This window comes from Tamandua tetradactyla, chromosome 5, assembly GCF_023851605.1.
Source record: "Tamandua tetradactyla isolate mTamTet1 chromosome 5, mTamTet1.pri, whole genome shotgun sequence".
Lineage (NCBI taxonomy): Eukaryota > Metazoa > Chordata > Mammalia > Pilosa > Myrmecophagidae > Tamandua > Tamandua tetradactyla.
The window spans coordinates 185910990-185928518 of NC_135331.1; the positions used below are offsets into that span (position 1 = coordinate 185910990).

The window sequence follows — 17529 nt, forward strand, 5'->3', positions numbered from 1 at the left end:
GGCAGTCACAAAGCTTGAGCAATGTAAGGATGCTTTCAGTTCCGCATATCAAAGAGAATTAGAATAAGTTCTAAAAATAAAGAGAGAATGTTGATTTGAGGGTTACTTCTTTTCAGAGTGGTTTGTGGGGTGAATTGTTAGATGCTCATTTGCTAGCTAGCAATTTGGATATAAGTCCTACTTTTTAGATAGCAGGACTCTACTCAACCATGGGGGAAGCAGCGTGGTAAAGGACAGGCTAGGCTTCAGTCTGCAAGCCCTGCTGTGTAATGACAGCCTTGGCTCACAGCTGTGTGACTGTGGGCAAGCTTCTTCACCCATAATATGCCTGTGGTGAGAGGTGAAATTTGTATGATGACCTTGAATCATAATGCATGCTAAAATGTTCTAATACTCTGTTTATGAAGGTAGGGGAGAAGAGAATTAGGGTCCTTAATATGTTAAGAACATTTATAAATTACTGAGAAAAAATGACATGTTCAAAAATGGGAAAAGTGGACAAAGAAAAAAGAATATTTTAAAAAGAGGCAGTGCAAATATCTAATTATCTTCACCTTCACCAGTTATCAAAGGTATATATAGTTATTGGACAACACTAAAAGAGAATATCACCCAGTTATTAAAAAACGTAGCCTAGAGGTGTTTTTAATGACAGCAAAAATGTTTTTGATATGTTAATGTTAATGAAAGAGGATAGAAGAGTGTCTATGCAAGAAAGTCCCAATTTATATTTATAACCATAGAAGGTGAGAATTATTAAGAATGCTTATCTCTGAACTGTACAACTGTGCATGCGTTTAATTTATTTTAATACCTTTAGTATGCCCAAATTTTCTACAATGAGCATTTATTGCTTTTAAAATCACTCAAAGAAACTTTTTAAGTTCAAGATAATAGTAAAAACTTTTAGACTTGATTCTAACGTCAATAAGTGACCTAAGGGAAATCACTTAAACTCATTGAGTCTCAGCTTTCTTATTCCGAAAATTGAACTGGGTCACCTCCTAAGGCCACTTTCACTTCTATAATTGTGTGAATGTATAAGGTATTATTAACGGCCTGCTATCCAAAGAAAACAAAAACTAACTGAAGTATTAGTATGAACAAAAGTTGTTGCATATGCTTTAAGCCTAAAAGGCATGTTTAACAAACCACAATCTCTGGCCATTTCCCTCTATGAATAACACCTTGTCTATTTATGTTAAATAGACAACATGTTTGAACATGTTAAATGTTCAAACAATTTCAAAGGAACTAGCCAATATTTTTCTCTAGCACTGTAAGATTTGTAGGACAGTCATTATTAGGCACAGTGGATGGATGAAAACCCCAGCCCAAGGGGAAGAGATGGTGAGTGAGGTCAGAGCCAAGGGGCTGGGGCACTCTTCCTGACCCTTTCTCTCACTATGGCTGCCCCGGTCCCTTCTCAGAAGCCCATCAAGTTGTGTTTTGTGTTTTAATTGGGCCATTTACATAGCCACTTAATCATAAAACACTGTTTTTCCATGATTTGGGGGTCTCTTCCAGTAATTGACTTTGCAGTAATAATTAAGAAATATGTGCAACCTTCTGTCAATTAACTTAACTGATGTGAAAACCTGACTGGTCCACAGAGAGATGAATTTCTCCAGCTGCACCTTATCAGAAAACGGCTTAGTATGGAGGACAGAAGCTACGCTGAAGCCAGAGCTGCAAAAATGCCAGAGAAATTAGCAATTAGCACAAGCTCCCAATACTGAGGAGGGTGAAGGGGAAAATGTGCTCAGCCGGTGCGTGGGTGTTGGGTAAACAGGTAGGACTTATTTAAAAATCATTAATAGATGGGTTGAATAGTTGCAGAAATGTTTGCTACCCTGAAGTTCCTCCAAAGAACTGGGCCAATGGGAGAAATGGGGGCGGGGGGGGTGACACCCTCAGCACAATGAGGAGAGGTGTTTGGGTTTCCAAGAAAAGTTCCTCATATTTGCCGTAGCTTGGCTTCAAGAAAATAGAAAAATAAAAACCTCAGGGCAAATTTCATGCTGGGAAAGGAAACCCATGATTTCCTTTCCTCCCCTCTGTTCCCACCTAGTATGGTTCAGGCACCTCTCTTAAATGCTGGTTCAGACAATTTTCTAAACTATGGTAAAGGTAAATTACTACAAAACATGAAATTTATAAAACAGAAAGTATATAATCCCATTGTTTTATTATTAAATTCAACAGATGAAGAATCAAATTCAAAAATCTGTCAAATTGCTATAAAATTTTCTCAACACTACCCTGTGCATGAATCCTCACAGACAAATAACACAACTCACAGACACACACTTTTGAATAGCACCGTGATCCACAATTCCCCTGTAGAAAAATTATCTCGGTGTTTTCCACACTGCAATTGCTTATAGTCTGCACACCCCCTTCAGCCTGGGTGTTTTGTAAGGAAGAGCCGGCACCTAACACTTCAAGATGTTTAGTGAGCATTGGATGGATGAACAAGGCACAGCAGATGTTTTTGTGACCATGTCTGGGCACCTGCAGCTGGAAGAGGCTCCATGCTCACCTCACATTTTTTGCTCCGGGTCCTAAGGAGGCAGCTGTGCGCCTCACCTTTGACAGCTGCTTCCACTCGCCTGTCCCAGTGAGCTCCAGAGTACAAAATGAAATGACATCTCCCCAAACTTCTCACAAAGGTGATCTGAAAGACCCTTTACACTTTAAGGGTACGGGTACCCATAACTTTTGGAAAGCAAACAGGATATAACATAATGAACAAACATGAGGGAAGATATAAAGATTCCAGAATAAAATACAGTTTTATTGCCCTTTTGATTTCTGTTGCTCTGAGATGATAGAGACATCAGCATCCTGCAATCATATCTACAAGGTCATTCTACCATGTGTGCCAGTTTGAAGCTGTTACATACCCCAGAAAAGGCATGTCCTTTTTCCTGATCCAATTTTGTAGGGGCAGCCATGTTTCTTTTAATCTTGATTCAATATTATGGGATGGGAACTTCGATTGGGTTGTTTCCATGGAGATGTGACACATCCAGTTGTGGGTGTGACCTTTTGATTAGATGGAGATGTGACTGTGAATTCAAGGTGGGTTCTGAATAATTTACTGGAGTCCTTTAAAAGAGGAAACATTTTGGAGAGAACCTAGAGCTGACAGAGATGCACACATTTGGATATGCATGGAGTGCCAGCAGAGAGAGTAGACACCTAGACATGGGCATTTGGAGATGCAGGTCCCCACAGATGTCACTGTGTGCCCTCCCATGAGATGCGAAGCAAGCCAGAATTCAGGGTTTTACCTGAGAGGAGGTAAGTGAAAGCCACTGTTGCTTAGAGACGAAAGCACTGGAATCAGAAGCTGGAAGCAAAGGACTGAAACAAGGGCCCGTGGACGCTAGCCATGTGCTTTCCATTGACAGACAACTGCCTTTCTCAAGTCAAGGTGTCTTTCTTTGGATGCCTTAGTTTGGACATTTTTAAGGCCTTAAGGACTAAAAACTTGTAAGTTAATAAGTTCCCTTTTAAAAACAACCCAGGATGGTGCGGTAGTGGCTCAGTGGCAGAATTCTCACCTGCCATGCCAGAGACCCGGCTTCGATTCCTGGTGCCTGCATGCAAAAAAAAAGCCAACCTGCTTCTCGTATATTGCATTCTGGCAGCATTTAGCAAATGAAAACACCATGTAATGTAACATGTTCACAGGTTTGGGGGAACAGGAGATGGCAATAGTTGGGGGACACTATTCAGCCTTCCACAAGAAATCCATAAATTTATATTGGGTGAAAAAGAAAAACCCATACTAACTTTGAAATTTTTTCTGTAACTACTTGTTAAAATGCACTTTGAAAGTTGTTGCTTTTTTGGTAGGTATGTTATATTACACAATAAAGGACATTTAAGAAATAGATGTATGTGTTATGCACACTATATCCTTGGGCTGAAAATTGTTGCTTTTTTGCAAATATATATATTTCATAATAAAAATGTTTAAATATATACAAGTTATTAAATCTACCTCTTTGAATAAGGTCCCCCTCTTTCCTCCCAGGAACATGCTAAGGGTCTGGATGGTGAATCTGTGCTAGGTTTATCTTTGGGCTCTTGGCCCATTTGGGTTGTTCCCCAAATGCTCTCCCAGTTCCAATGCAACCTTCAGGTCGCTGCTATGGCAGCTCATACCCTACTCCTCTGCCTGAAATTCTTTAATGTAGATTCAAATTCCACATCATCAAAGCCAATTTCTTTTGTCTGGTAAATCTGATTATTTCATAATTTGGGCCAGTCTACTCTATAACCCCACTTTGCACAATTAACCACCCATTGCCTACACCATACCAAAGTGCTAGTAGGATGTGCTATTTTATGCTTATCTTTACACATGCTCTTCTTTCTGCTTGGATGTCACCTCCTCTGCCCCTTCTCTTTGGAGACATGTGGTATGAAAGAAATAGCATGAGCCTGGAAGCCACTCAATTTGAGTTAGAACCAGCCACTTTGCAGTTACAAGCCCTGAGGCTTTAATTGCCTAGGGAGTAAAATGGAATCAATGAAAGTGATTTTTCAGGCACATTTCAAGGCTTTAGAATAGTATACATTAAAAGTTAACGAAGGGCAGTACGACAGTGGCTCAGTGGCAGAATTCTCTCCTGCCGTGCCGGGGACCGGGGTTTGATTCCCAGTGCCTGCCCATGCGGAAAAAAAAAAAAAATAGAAAAGTTAACTGAATGTGAGTTATTATCTTACCCTTGAGAGCCTCATTTTTTTTCTTCAGACCTCAATTTACCACCTGCTCTGTGAATTTGCCCTGATCCCTGAGAAAGAGTTACGCTCTACCTTGGCTCTCACATAACTGTGTCTCTTTAGTTTCATGGCACTACAGTAGGTTTGTCTACATTTCTGACCCCTCTTGTACATTATGAGCCTCTTGAGTGGAGGAACTTCCTTGTTCCCACTTTGTCCATAGCACCTGGTCATAACATAGAAATTATGTATTCAATAACAGTTTGTATGGCTCAATGCAAGTAGATTGATGAAGGGGGAAGTGAATATAGAACCTTTCACAGTAACTAACACATAGAGATTCTTAACAAATATATGCTGAATTTAAATTAGAAAATTATTAACTTGCTTAAGTATACGATTCTGACTGTGTTTTTAATCTTTTTCTCTCTTTAGCTGTCTTGCTTACTAAATGTCTTTATGTTTTCATTTTTACCCCTGTAACTGTGCTAAGTTCCTGAATAGCTACATCTTTCATCTTTGTTGCCTTCATTCAAGCAAACCTCGGTGTTCTATAAATTGTGGGTATTCAGTGGGTTTTGACAGACTTATCAAAAACGATACTACGATTTTTTTTTAAAAAGGGAGATAATATTTAGGGTTTCTGGATATACTGAAATTACTCTTAAAAAGCCAAATGCTTATAAAGGGAAGTTTTGACAGCTGACCTAAAGCGGAATAAGAAATATTTAGAGACTGCGTAGGAACCTAAAAGTGTTTTTCTGAAACATGTGGGATGAGATAGAGATGTCCTTTGAAAAACAAGATGGGTGTGGGAGAGTAGTTCCCTTCATGGGGTGTTTCATCACAGTGCACTCAGCAGGCCTGTTGACATACATATTGACCTGAGCCATCTATTGGTTCCAACAGAAGTAGAGTAACCCCCATTACTGAGGTCTGCTGAGGGGGGACTAAGTCATGCCCATGTCCTAGATTCATAAGAATATTTGGGTTAAAAAATAAATGGAGATGTAATTCTGGCTTGATGGACACAGATACAGAAGTGTCCACATTTCAGAACATGATCTTGCTTTCTGAAAGTGCTTTATAGCTTTGCTTCACAGCTCACATTTTACAAATAATTAAAAGGCAGTGGGGGTTATAATATTACCGTCTAATCCACATCCCCATTTCTTATTGATTTTCCTAATTACAGAAAGAGATCATACAGAATGGAATGTTTGGATATTGCTCTTAAAAGAGCATTGTGATTAACTTCAGGTATCTTCCTGAACAATTTTTAAATCCTAATACTTGAACTATTTTTACCCTTTACACTTCACATCCTTTCAAAGCTCTTGATTCTGTAATTCCCTAAAACATGCTGCAAGCTTTAAAAAAATTGGGAATTAATGGAAGAAAAGTTCTTTGGTTTTCTTCATTATGTTGTATTTCTTTTCTATTTTATATCTTTCTTCGTATTACTACTATCCCCTCTTTGGCAATTCTTCCATTCTGAACATGATGAAACTTCTTACTATAAAAATCAGTATAGTGGGTGTGTATGGGCATGTGTGTGTGCATATATGCTTGGGGAGTATAAGCGTTCTTAATAAAAACCAGTTTTATCAGAAAATGATCCCACATTTGTCCAGATACCATGCCATGATTGCATTGCAGAATTTGGCTAGAGGTCTGGATTGGTCAACAGAGCTCAGATACACCTTCCTAGGCTCATTATACAACAGATTAAACAACAAATATATATATATAAACATATAGCCTATAAAGAGAGAAATGAATTCTACTTTTGAGATGAATTCTATTTATGCGATGATTTTTGCTTATGAAATTAAATATATGAAATGAACTATAACAACTCTACTGAGAATATTGCAATAACCTCATGGACTAAAATCAATAAAAGAACAAAAAATATATCCAAATTTTGGTTACTCATCCCTTTCTTTCTCGTCCATTTGGCTATTAATGTCTGTATTTGAGCGTAATTTTTAGACACTTTTTTAGCCAGTTTGCACTGACGAGGTCCAGTGAGGTTAGCGTCTCTACAGTAAATCACACTCTATTAGTGGGAAATTCAGTCGCGTTTCTCCTTCTCAGTTAATTGAGCTGGATATCTCCTTAGAGATCTTTCTTAAATGAAACTGGAAACTGGCTTCATGTTAGTTATTGTACCAAAATGGGCTTTAAAATGCAAAAGTCTCTAATCCTCTTTTAGAAGGGCAAATGTTTCCATGTCACCTTGTCTGTAGAGCAAAATCTCTTTCTGAATGAAGGAGGCGGCTTTGCCAAACTGTGTGCTCTGATTATAAATCAACCAGTACAATAACAGTACCACAGAAAAAACCGCCTAAGATAATCTCTTTAGCACAAAATTGCATTCAACAAGATGCAAATCGTCACAAGAACGATTCTGTCAGTTTAGTTCTTATACATGCCATTTACACTAAGTTTTTTTTCACACTTCAGCTCAACCTGGAGAAAAATAGCGTATTACATAATCAGGGTTCACAATGGGCATAAAGCATATGAGGATTTGTATCAAGAGTCAAAATTCCTAGAGATTTGGAGAACATTCAAAGAAAGGAAATAGAAGCAATTAGCAGTCCACGATTGATTTGTGAATACAGAGTAAAGAAACCAAGATTCACGGCCAGACTACATCACACCAGGAAGGAAGGAGGGATCTCTGCAATGTGCAGCTTCAGAGGAGAAGCTGGAGTTGTTTATTGTTGCCCCAGGAGGTGTAATTGGGGTTAATGGGATGAAATTAAGCAAAGAAAAATTCAGGGTATATACAAGGAACACTTACTAATAATGAGATCTTTCATAACACTGTTCCCCTGGAAGTACGAGAAGCCCTTTTATTCAAGTCATTCTAATTTCAAGTAGGAAAATATATGGAAAATAGACCATAAAAGACAATCTCATACCAGTCCTCAGGGATGAATTAAGAGCACAAGCATATCTTTCTCAGCTTTAATTTCCATGACTCTATTTCAGTAAGTTCCTCCAATTTTCAAAATGCTTATTCAATTGCTTTGATGATGCTCCTGAAGTAGAGTGGTAGCCGATTCCAATTAATAACCTTGCAGTTGGGTCCTGCAACTATCAGGAACTCGTCTGAGAAGCTTGGAAACCTGAAGTCATTTGGGTGGCCCCAGTGTTTATAGTTATAAGTATAGTTAACGTGAATTCAGTTAATAAACAAAGTTCTGAAGAATGCCTCCAGGCAACTGACCAAAATGGTAGACTGAATTCCATGTCTCATTTAATTTCTTATCGCATCCATCAATTCGTTAAGCTAGAATTCATTAAGAACCACCTGTCTGCCAGTCAATAAGTAAATTCTGCGTATAAAAAAATGAAAATGTTCAATAAGGTATAATGTTTCATCTTCTTTGAAATGCATTCTGGTTCAGGATTATGTCTTTTCTACCATTTCAGACCCTGGTACCTAAGCCAATATCTAACAAATATATACTTATTGAACAAATGAATAAATGAATACCTGTATTCAAGGCTGCTTGGTAAATTACCTCTTTCCATAAGCTCGTCTTGTGCTTCTTCCTTCAACTTACTTATCACTAAAGATATACTATTTAAATTAATGAATAAGCAAAAGTGTTGGTTTAGATATATTACCAAGATATTCCACCTTGTTTTATTCCAAAGTCTTTGGGGAAAAAAGTCAATAAGTAAATAAATAACTTCAATCCAGGACAAGTTGCATGAAGCCCCTTGCTCATTCCTAAGTGTGAGGGTGGGGCTGTGGTTTGAGGAAACTTGTCTCTCTCTGTTCTTTTTACTGAATGTAAATGACACTGGAGTAAACCCCTTCTTACTGTCTTTGGAAAGGGGGGGGGGGTGGTGGTTGTGGTTAAGATCTTTCTAGAGCTCTTCTTACTCTCCCACTATGACCAGCCTCTGCGAATGTCCAAACCCAAGAGTGCTCGCCCTGCATACCAGTGGATACTAAAAGATATCTACATGGGTTAAAGACAGCTTAGAAGGAGGAAAACCAGGGAGCAGAATGATGGAATTCATAATAGGTGAGAGAGGCAGGCGTGGACTCTGGTATCAGAAAGCTTCGGTTCACATTCCATCTCTTCCAATTACTAGCTATGTTACCTTGGGTAAGTTTATTTAACCTTTATAAAATTCAATTCACTCATCTGTAAAATGAGTATAATAATAATATCTTCCTCTTTAGGCTGTTGTGAGGAACTTGGTACATAACAAGCACTCAATGTATATAGGCTGACATTAAACACAGCACAACTTAATATAGCATCGTGAAAATTAAGCAACACAGTAAGTTTTTGCCTATATTATGCAATATTGTTATATAGTGAATGACAATATATATTACAATAACCATCAGGTTGATCGCTGTGGTAGATTGTTTGCAAAAATAGCCACAAGCATTCTTTCCATCCCTGTACGCTTGTCCTTTTGCAATGCGACTCTGCTGCCCTACTCCTTAAGCAGCTTGACCATGTGACTGTCTTTGGCCAATGTGACTTAAGTGGAGGCTTATTAAGTGCCAACATGTTGGCACTTGAACTTATTTCCTACTGGGATCCCTTCTACTCCCACGTGCACATGCCCAGGCTAGGCTACAGAGCAAAGACAGACCGTGTGAAAAGAAACCCCACATCCCACTGCCCTGCTGAAGTCCTAGATATATGAATGAGGCTACCAACAACACAAGGATAGAGACGAACCTCCTCTAACCCACTGAGTCATTGATAAAGAAATGAGAGTTGATGCCAGCTACAAGGTTTTAAGTGGTTTGTAATATAGCAAATGCTAACAGATACATTTATAATCATTGTACTCAAAAAGAATTGATTAACGGATCTAAGACTACTTAATGTTTTTAAAATTAAATGCCCACTATAGGGAGACCATTGTGTCACGTACGAGGTTTCTTCCCAATGAAAGGGATACTCTCAAGCTACGCTTAGCTTTTTAAGAGAACAGTTTCATCTGGCAGAACATTATTTTATTTTCCACAGACTTTGTTTTGTTTTGTTTTCTCACCAAAATAATACAGTATCTTCCTCTGTGAAAATGTTAGGTAATTCTCTCATTCATTCATTCTTTAGTTGTTGAATACAAGTTGTAAAAGAAATTTTACCTGATCACTGTACATTTCAGTTTGTGATATAAGGTTGCTCACTATAACCAGTATGTTTGCATGTTTGAGATGTTTAAATCATAAAAAAATTCCACATAGCAACCTTTCAGCTGTGTGACAGGCCTATGGCCTTTCCAGTAATAACATATACTGAGACATGAAGGTACAGAAAAGAGGTTGTCACAGATACAGCTAAGACCAGTTTCTTTAAAGTTTGGACTGCTTCAAACCTCTCAGAAAAATGTGTCAATTATCTTCCTTTCAGTTTTTGTTGCTTTAAGGTATTCTATTAATTTCATGTCTCAGACATAAAATTAATAGAATGTTTCCCCAAATTAATTTGTATAATTTATTTTTTTCCAAAAATCCCTTAGTAAATTTCTAAGATAGAATGCTGCAGATGGCTACCTCCAAATGCTGAATTATTTGAGGTTTAACCATAAAGATGGAAGTTTTTACTTAACCTTTCAGGACTTACAAGCATTGCTTCACAAAACTGTAGTGTATGTATATGTATATATACATGTATTAGCTAGGCTTCTCTAGAGAAACAGAATCAGCAGGAAATATCCATAGGTATAAAATTTATAAACATGTCTTATGTAACTGTGGGAATTTAGAGTTCAAGGTCTGTAGGGCAGGCTGCAAGCTGGGAAATCTGATAAAGGTCCTCAACGAACTCTCAGAAGAGGCTGGGCAACTGTAGGGTTGGAAGAGTCCAAATTCATAGGGCAGGCTGTGAAGCTGGTAACTCTGATGAAGGGTCTGGACAAACTCTCAGGAGAGGCTCAGCAGCTGAAGCAGGAAGAGAGACTGTCTCTTCTGAATCCTCCTTAAAAGCCTTCCGGTGATTAGATTGAGCATCGCTCATTGCAGATGACAATGTAATCAGCTGTGGATGCAACAGATGTAGTCATGATTTAAGTCCATGAAATGCCCTCATAGCAACAGACAGGCAAGCACTTGCCTGACCAGATGACCAGGCACCACGACCTGGTCAAATTGACACATGAACCTGACCATGACAATGTATATGTATGGCGGGCAGGGGGTGGGGAGGGCAGTGTATGAATGTTTTAGCTACTAGCCCAATTCTGTATTGAACAATGACTAGATCTTAACTTCCAAAAAACTATGTTTTCCTATTTAAGATTTGGTGATTTTCATACTATTAGAGCCTTTTTTTCCTTTACTTTCTTTATCTTTAGCTCCTTTCATTTTATGTATTATAGAAGCATCTTTTTAAATTTTTAATTCTTTGATAAAGAATTGCATGATTTTAAATATTTGCTTTTTTTTACTATTTAATATTTCCCTGATACAGATATTCTTATTTTACAGAAGTCTCAAAATAAGGTATTTGTTTCATTTTTCCTACTTAGCATCTGTATTTTGTATGAAAGCAATGTGAAGAAAATGTTAATTGCATTGATAGAATGCTATATATTTATTTGTGGCCTTTTTTTTTTCTATTCCACCTCCTCCCCTTTGTGCTGTCAAAGAGCACCTCTGCTGCCTACAAATTGGAATTTTATGTTAGAGGTCATTTCATCCCTTACTCATCTTTAAAATAGGTATTTGAAGCATCATATATTTTTATTTGTCTCTAATGTAATTGTCCTTTGATTTTTCCACATATTTTTTGAACCTGCCTTTCCTTTGGTTAAGCAGAGTATACACTTGCTTGATCATATTTATAGATCTCATCTAGCCTTGCCATTATTTTCTTCTGTACATTTCAACTTTTCTGCAGCTCTCATAATTTGACTCATGTTGTTTTTTACTAGGGTCTCTGTTCTCATTTGTCCCCAAATTTCTAAGATGCATGTACTTTGTGAAGAAACTATTTACACTTCACTCACCTAAATGTGATCAGAAACCAAGCCAGATACATCCACTTATAAAATTGAAATTCATGTGAGACAAGAGCAAGTATGACAGCGAGAGGATGTTCCCCCTATGCTTAGACTAACCTATGTATTCATGCATGTTGTAGAATTAAAACCAGCTTTTCCAGGATTCAGGTGACATTTTCCAAAGCAGTAAAGCATGACAGGCTGTAGTCATTAAAAGAGAATCATCCCCATGGAGGTTGAGCATCTCAGGGTGTATGAGTCTGGGTAGCAGTGTCCAGAAAGAAGCTCACCTAATGAGGACTGATGTTAACTTGGAAACATAAAATATGTCACCACACTGAATTAAATAAACCCATAAAGTCTTAAACACCATGGGTCCAAACTTAAATGTCAGAGGAGATAAAGAAAAAATAACCCACACTTCAAGATGAGTGTCAGTATATTTATTAAGTGTTTAACAAATAAGGAAGTGTTCTTTTATGAGAATCTCTTTATTAAGAAAGATAGAAAAACATAAAAGAGAACAAATTTGTCAATACCTATAGTCTCTGATTTTGTTATTGTTGTAGGCATTCAAGTTCAGTAAAGTGGACTTGAATTGCATTTGTTGGGTTACCACATGCTTTGAAAGAAGATTCAGCTTCAGACTCAAGTTCTAGCTGCCAAGTATCAAATGGCTGTCAGCAGCTGCACTACCATATGCTCCCTTCCCTCCACCCATATTTGCCCCTGACTTTTCTATTCCTGAAGCCTGTTCCCCAGATAAGCTCCATGATTTGCCTCACCTCCATGGCAGGGGCTCACTGAGTGATCTCTCTGTCCCCAGGGCATCCATTCTGCCAGGAAAACTTGCTTAAGTTACAGTTCTGATTGTTTTCCCCTCTTTCCCTCTTTTAAAAAATATTCAATGGCTCTCCATTGTCAATTGAATTAATTACAAATGCCTCAACCCAAAATTCAAAGTCTAATTCAATATGGCTCCAATCTTTCTCTCCAGCTTCATCTCCTACGCCCTGGCTCAAACCCTACATTCCAACATTTTCTCACGTTGGCTGGTGTTTTCCTTCCTCCAGGCCATTGTTTCCATTTATTTCCCCTGCCAGAAACCTATCCTTGAACATGATTTTTAAAATTATCTCCTGTAAAACAACCTCTCTTATCTTTCAGTTGTATGTTATAACCCACCCCCTTGAAATCCCAGGCATGCTTTGCCTCTCCTACAGGGCTGTGCATCGTGGCTGTGTTTCATTTGCCATGTCCCCGTGTTAGCCCTTCTGCCCCTGTAAGGCAGATGTGACATTTAATCCGCAGAAGGCTTTTCCTGCAACACCAGGACCATACCAGGCATGCAGTAGGTGATCACCCCTTTACTCATGGACTTAACAAAGACTTCCTAACAGTATGTGCCACTAATGGAATTATTGATACTACAATAGAATTCAATAAGTAAGGTTAAAAAAAGGTTTTCAAACTCATTTCCTAGTTTGCTTTGGCCAAAAGTTTTTAAAAGCTATCAATTCCTATGAAGGGATTAGAAAATGATTTTTGTTTAATAAATATTGACTAAACATTCTGATTTGTAAATATGTCATACAATATCAATTTAATATTAGTGTTTCAGTTGGTCTGATTAAATTTAGTGAAACTTTGCTAATTATGACAAGCATAAGGTTTGTTTCATCATGGTTAATTGAGCATATATTATATGTAGAGTGGAATAAGATGACGTGGTGAACATCACGAAATTTCAATGTATAGTAATAGGTTTTTATGTAAAAAAATAGTAGGAAAACTATCTCCATAGGATCTAAGCATACCTAAAAATCACTACTCATGATAATTTTGTGGCATTAAGAGAATCTATATTATTTAGACTTTTGACTAAAGTTGAGTTATAAATTTATTTATGGGTTGGGCTTTTTGGGGTCTATCCCTCACTCAGAATTGTCCTTTGTCTGATTTGATCACCTTACAAAGCTTAAAGAGCCATCACCATGTTTCACTAAAGCTGGCCATTCCAATCATCCATTAAATTCATTGAAAAGTATTACTTTGGTGCCAACTATATACCAATCAGTAATAAGCATCAGCAGTATAGAATTGACAAAACAAAAATACAACCTCTCAACAAAGAGTAGAAAAATAGCTTCAAAGAGAATATAAGTACAGATCATGTTTTGATTTTATAGAATACCCTCATGTAGGAGAGAATAGAGCAAGCAAAATCCTTCTAATAATAATCGGTGGGAATTAACCAAAGCATTGGTGGGTCACTATGTGGGAAGCCCCAAAGCAGGAATGAGCCCAGGATGTTTGAAGATTTGAAAGAAAGCCAAAGTGGACTCTCATAGTTAGCAGGTTGGGTGGTTGTATAAATTGAGGCCAAGGATGTAACAAAAGACCAAGCCCTGGTATCAGTGAACAAAACAAACTGGGGTCTCTGTTCTCTTGAAACTAACATTCTAGAGACCCAGGTCATCCAGTGCCTCGGAGGCCATGTGAAGATTTGGGGATTTTATCCTAAATACGATAGTGAATCCTTGATCCAATCTGTTTTCTGTTTTTTGTTTTTCAAAAAAAATTGCTGTGTTCCTGAATGAAAATGAGCTTGGGAGAAAAGAAGGTGTGAGAGCAATTGGCAGTTGGAAGCCAATAGCGTGGTCCTGCAGAAGTTGATGTCTTAAACTAGGGTGGGAAAAGAGAGGGGGACCCCAGCACCTCAAAAACTCATCTCCATAATCTTATCCTTTCCTCAAGAAGTCTCAGCTAGTCTGGTCTCTGCTCTGGTCCTCTGCACCCCTGTGATTTCTATGTCTGGAATGCCTGCCCTTCTCTCAGAAATCTTCATGGTTCTCTCCTCACTTCCTTCAAGACTTCATCCTCATGTCACTTTCTCAATGAGGTCTGCCCCGGACACCATATCTAATATTGCAATATCCTCCCATACACACATGCATATCCTGTCCCCTTGCCTGCTTTGCTTTCTTTCTTAGCATGTATCACTAATATGCTAAATATTTTACTTATTTATCTTTTATTTCCACCATTAGATGGTAAACCTCCTGGGAGTAGTTTCAGGCAAAACAGTGCCCTACAATAAATGTAAAATAGTGTTTAATGGAAAAAAAATTGCAGGCACATAAGCTACAGAGTGTACATGACCCCAAACCCCCTCCTTGTCCACAGGGAGACTGCTTAGGCAAAGCTGGACTGGATGTACTGGGCTGGAAAGGAACACAGTCTTTATACAATCCCCAGCCACCCAGTTGACTTTGTACCAGTGAGCTCTTCCTGGTTGGAGAATGGCCCGGTGAAAAATGACAGCTTCCACTGAGTCAGAATCTAGCTACTTTACTGTAAAGGAAGAGGAAATGAACCAGGACCATCTGGCTTGTTGTTTTCTCACTTCACTCATGGTCTGTGGGTATGCATTGGTTGTCTCTTAATCAGCTCTGGCTGCCAGCAGACCACTTTGTTCTTTAGGAGTTTGGTGACAATCATTGTCCCCTGCAGCTGGGCCAGTCAGGGGTGACATATCCAATATTATAATGAGCTGATATTATGAGTCACTGTTTTTGAAAATCTTAGAAAGCTGCTGAAGGCTATCTGTCCACACCTGCAATAGAAAATAAGTTTTTCAAACACGTGCATCCCACACTCTCCATCTGCTTCCCAAGATGGTGCTGGTTTACACTGGATCAAATGACAGCTTCCATCATGCCTCGGGAGTGAGTCACAAATTTCCCTCCGTTGTCTTCACGGTTGTATCCAAGCATCTAGAATGGTGACCGGCACATAGTAGGCACAGAATAAATACTTGTTGCATGAATAATAACTGAAATACTGCCAATAAACGAAGTGTCTCGCCTTCAGTTACGTCTTTCAATTCTTTATCATCAATAGAGATACTAGAGGATTGTAGCTCAGTACAACAGTTTATTTCTCGTGTAACCATTCATATGAGAATGAGCTGGTAATGAAGTTCCTTATAAAAATCAACTTTCAAAATTCCTTTTTTAATACTTATATCTATGTATATGTATGTATAAAATAGACACACACCAACATTCATTTATAGCACATTAACACTGGGTACAAGCCTATTGTAGCTTTAGAATGAGTAGGTGCTATGCGTGATGGGCTGATTAGATGCCAGCCTTTTTCTTCCTAACACTTGGCACTACCTGACCTTGTATAACTCCATATGTGTTCGGATTATGTCATTACTTCATTCTGAGTTTCTTTGTAGCTTCTCATTATCTCTGGGGCATTCTGTCACTGTGAGAGACATGCTGCTCCTCTGCTCTCTGCTAACCTCCTGTGACCCTCATCAATAGGTTTTCACCCATCAGCTCTCTTGGACATTTTTTCCTCTTACTGAATTATATTACTCATTTCCACACCACTTATCTTCTCTCTTCCCTTCCCTTTTAGGCCAAATAGTCCCTTAATTCTCACAGATATCATCTTTTGAGGCTATCTTTCCAAATATTTCAACCCTTCTTTACATCTTTTCTTTAATTGATTTTCTCTTTTTATGATATCTTTTATGTTTATAAATGTGATATATTTTATCAAGCTAGCATATTGCAACATTCACCATTGTGATAAAACCGCATAAGGTCTATTAGCGAACTGAACGGGAAAAGAAGGGTGTTGACCGCTCATACTACCAACATATTCTGTAGCTTTTTTTATTAATAATTCATTTGATTGAGGCATCATGAATTCTGGAGAAACAGAAACCTGGGGAGGGGAATATCTTTCTAAAATCCATTTTTACATATCTTCTAATCTCATTTTCAGGCTCTTTCCACTCCTCCCGTATTTCCCTCTCCTCCTGTCTTCTCCCCTTCTCCTTCTCCTTTTCTCTCTGTCTCTCTGTCTCTGTCTCTGCCTCTCTCTCTCTCCTCACCTCCTCTTGCTATTCTCTCTCTCTCTCCTCTCTGCCTTTATATTCAGCTAGAGCCAGAATATTGAGTATAAGGTATGAGTTCATAACTCATAAAATTGATAAATATCATCATAAAAGTATATGATTCAAAATGAAGTTATCATAAATATAGTGACTTCTAAAAGCAAGGTTATGTTAAATAAGGTGAATAATAAATATAGTGCTTTTTTGGTTTGGTTGGTTGGGTGATTGATTATTGTTTTGTTTAAAAAAAAGTGAGATATGAGCTATATTACAAGAGGAAAAAATTTGGCTTCAAAGTATATGACTGGTGCAGTAGAATTGGGGAAAAGGAGAATCTCAGTGGCGAGAATAAATGGCTCACATTCCCAGTGCCAGGAAAGGATAGTCCTCATTTAAAGAATAAAAGATCGATAGAGCTGGGTTACCAGAGCTGGTTTACAGAAGGAGAAATAGGAGTATCTCTTGGACAGGAAAAACTATATAGGGATAAAGGACTGGAAAAGTTTAAGGCTGAGGAATTTGGACTTTTTTCTGTCATTAATTGGAAAGTATCAAAATCAAAGTATTCTTGATGGCTCTATGATTTACTTATATAATTTGTTTTTCAAAACCATAAATTGACAGTAGTCATAATATAAGGTATCTGACTTATCTCAAATGTTTGAACATTTCTTATTTCACAATAAGGCCCAAACTCAGCTGTAAAATCTTCATATAGTAATTCTTAAAAACCAAAATCAGTGAATTTCTTTGGTGATATGATCACCCTTCACAAATACTGACATCCTGGGATTCCTCATATCAGAGTTCCTCAAACTATAGTATTTGGATATCTAGGAATGGATTTAGTCTCAGGGTTTAAAAAAATAAATTTT

The 17529-nt window shown here is 37.9% G+C and overlaps 1 protein-coding gene and 1 pseudogene across 2 annotated transcripts in view; one reads left to right on the plus strand and one right to left on the minus strand.

The window, feature by feature from the left end:
- Positions 1-17529, plus strand: part of NKAIN2 (sodium/potassium transporting ATPase interacting 2) — a 1040630-nt gene that overhangs the window by 962341 nt on the left and 60760 nt on the right. The gene's annotated exons all lie outside the window — the stretch shown is intronic.
- LOC143682518 (large ribosomal subunit protein uL16m pseudogene) overlaps positions 1-17529 on the minus strand; it is a 32706-nt pseudogene that overhangs the window by 12525 nt on the left and 2652 nt on the right.